A 3,417-nucleotide genomic window follows, 5' to 3' on the forward strand; every position below is an offset into this window, starting at 1 on the left:
TGAGGCGCAGGGCGCGCAGCTGTAGCTGTTCTTCCGATGAGACGCCGAGGACTTCACCGTCCTCGGTGAGGTCCGCGCCCTCCAGTGCGATTGTCCTTCAGGGCCGCAGGTGCGGAGGGTGTCGTCTTCGCGGATGCGGAGAACGTCGTCTTCAGTGGCCTCTTGGTGGGTGGATTGGGTGAGGGCGAGGGCCTTGCCCTTTCTTGCAGCAAGTAGTGCTGCCTTCGCAGCCTCGTCAGCCTTCGGGTTAGCTTTCTTGGGTGCCATCGCGGGTGGTTTTCTCGTAGCATGAACGGTGGGCGCCAAATGTTGGAACTTGCTCTCAGTTGCAAGGGGATCCAACAAAGGTGAACAGTGGCGTTAACAGGGTTCTCGCGCAAGATGGCAATAGCACTGTTAATCTGCCTCTCACGGGCACTGTGCGGGGGTATTTATAGGTATCTGAGCGCCCAGCGTCTTGTGTTAAGGACGCATGTGCCCTCAGACACCCAGGTTATCCCCAGAATATTCCCATAAAGCAGGGTTACAGACTGTAATTACAGGAATGCCTTTACAAATTAGGCCCGTGACACGTAGCGGCCACGTAGGGCCCGTTACAATGGGCCGGATCGCACGTGGGCCTCCGAGCTGGACGAGGCCGCACGGTGGGATGACCTCGTCGCAGGCCTTCGTCTAATGTCGTATCGAGCGAAGGGTGTCCCTGCCCGTTTTATCTCCGTCGGACCAACGACTGCAGCGAAGGGTGGCGTCTTTGCCTTCGCCCCAACAACTAGCATATGGCTAAACCAAAATAACCCAACCAGAATAGGTAAACAAGGACAAGATAAACAAAAGCTAGTCAATCCTTAGGTATAAACTGTGTAAATGCGAGGAGTGAATTATAAGAATGAGTAGGACATAGATGGGTCAAGGGACACTTGCCTTCACCAACCAGCTGCTGCTCAGGGTCTTCACCTACAATTCCTTCGGACTCCACCAACTGATCGTTATCTATACGAGTTCAAACATACATTCCACACATTTAATACAAAAGAACAGTACACTATACATTATAATGTTATAAATAAACAGACACTCGGCGTAGGGCTCACACCTATGACTAATCGAGAAAGAGAGAGTAACGATCGAGGCTACGGTCGAAGAGCGATCACGTCACACGATTATAAATCAAAATAATCGTCTAAACAGAATGGTATTAATTTGGCCATCGTGCTATACATAGTATAAAATCATGTTCCATGTTTAATCATTATAAATAGATCAAAGTAAATTTTAAAAGGATTGTCGCGTGGTGAAACGCGCTACGCAACACTTAGACTAAATTAAGAATAAATCGACTCGTCGCGCGACGGAGCGTGCCACGAGACACTTGAACTAATTATGAAAATAACGTTAAGTGTCGCGCGACGAAGCGCACGACGGCATACGTCATCCAAACTGAATTTAAAACGAAGCGTAGCGCGACTGGACGCGCGACGCCACACATTAAATAATCTGAAATTACAATATGTATTGTGGTATGTTTTCTTAGCTTGTTCTTTAAAAGTAGAAGTTGTGCAGCTTTTTGTATTAGCCTTCTTTGACTACAGTTGTTTTGTAACTTTCTGTTGCTTAGTTATGTAAAATATGTTTTTGTATTTATTTGAGTACTTATTTTGGTTGTTATTTAATTAGGTATAGTTGATTTTGTTATGCAACAAGTTTTAATTAGAACCACACATTTAATTAGATTCGTCTTAGATCTTTAAAGTTTTGTGAATAATCTATCATTATTGCATTTGGCTGCTCAGTGTTTAACGACTACTCCATCCGTCCCAAGTTAAAATTTGTTTTAAATAATTACTAAATTCATACAATACAGGTGTACGCGATTTATACATTGTCTAAATTTATTATCATCTATTTGATTATATACGTAAAAATCAAGAGCTATTGACTTAGTGTATGTATTTGCTTCATTGTGTGTTTTGAATCTCTTTCTTTATGTTCCTGGATTACTGTTTTTGTAGGAGCAGGACGGTGCAGTGGAGCAGCATCTCTAATCATTTAAGGTCTAATCATTTAAGGAACGTATTGTTCTTAGAACTCAGAACTCAATTTGTAGACATGAATTGTGTCAAAATACTCAAATGCACTCACCAAATTAATGGAGCCAATAACCCAGGCAGCAGTTACATTTCACCTACAAAACACAGTTAAGTATAAACATATACATTGCCTGTTTTTTGTGTGTTTGCCAGCTTCAAATTAACCAGTCCATTATATTATGCAACTCTGTGAATAGAATTGAGCTACTGGCTAAGAAAATAACTGAACTCGGTTATTCATGCTAAGAGCCTAAGATGTTGCAAGACAACAGAAACTGAGTGTTTCATAAGTTTCATAATGGTGCTTGCAGAAACCTTTTGTGCACAGGTCTGTATTGATGTTTTCCTACCTTATTAGTCTTTTTAGAATTTAGTAGTTTAATTCTCAACATCTATTCAATTGTCATTTATGAAGGTTTCTTTATAAAAGTATCATGGCTCTGTTTCTTAGTCTCGCATCTAGGCTGTTTATTTATAAAAGTTTCATGGCTCTTTTTTTGCAGATATGTTTACCAGAGGAATTGGTATCTAGGCTATTTATGTGGTCACTAATTTTGACTCCCCTAAGACATATTTACACAGGGTGATTTTTTATATCTTTTCTTCTCTAGAAGTTGTTTGTTTTATAACCTTCCTGAGTTTAAAATTATGTGTGTTATCATATTCCTAGGTTGGTCGTTCTGGGAGATATGGACACCTTGGTTTGGCAGTGAACTTGACCACTTACAAAGATTGTTTCAACTTGTAAGCCTACATTAATAAAGTGGTCTATTTCTTAGTCTAGCATCAAGATTCATGGTCGTGTTTTCTCTTTGTTTTGCAGATATAGTATTGATAAAAAAACTTGGAACAAAAATTAAGACAATACCCCCACAAATTGACATGTTTGTATACTGCCAATGATGATAGCGACAACTTCATGAGCGTCAGACACATTTTATTTATTTTGACATGTTTGTATACTAACTTAACATAAGCTTTTTTGTCAATAATGTGGAATTCGGAATTTTCTGAGCTTTGTGTAGTGGAGGAGGAGGAGAGGCCCATGTCGGTGGAGCTGGAACCCATCGCCAGCGAGCAGCAGCTTAACTAGGTCCTTGGAGAGGCGTAGCAGCTCTAGCTCCTCATCGTCCTGCTCTGGTAACCCCACTTTCCTAGATCGGTTTGTGCCTGTAGGGTGTTCTTGTTAAAGTTTGCTTGTAATGTCTGTGAGATTGCAATCATGGTCGTGTACTCGTGTATGATTGCGGTGTTCGCAGATTTTGTTTGCTTGTTCCTAGACCGTCATTTCTGTGGTGCAAATTTAGCATCTTGGATGAAGTGAAAATGG

At 41.4% G+C, this 3,417-nt stretch overlaps 1 pseudogene; it reads left to right on the plus strand.

Annotated features, from left to right (window-relative positions):
• Positions 1-381: 381 nt before the first annotated feature.
• On the plus strand, positions 382-2,990 carry LOC103646641 (DEAD-box ATP-dependent RNA helicase 12-like; annotated as a pseudogene).
• Positions 2,991-3,417: the final 427 nt, after the last annotated feature.

The sequence above is a fragment of the Zea mays genome, chromosome 2 (genome assembly GCF_902167145.1).
Source record: "Zea mays cultivar B73 chromosome 2, Zm-B73-REFERENCE-NAM-5.0, whole genome shotgun sequence".
NCBI classification, from domain to species: Eukaryota; Viridiplantae; Streptophyta; class Magnoliopsida; order Poales; family Poaceae; genus Zea; species Zea mays.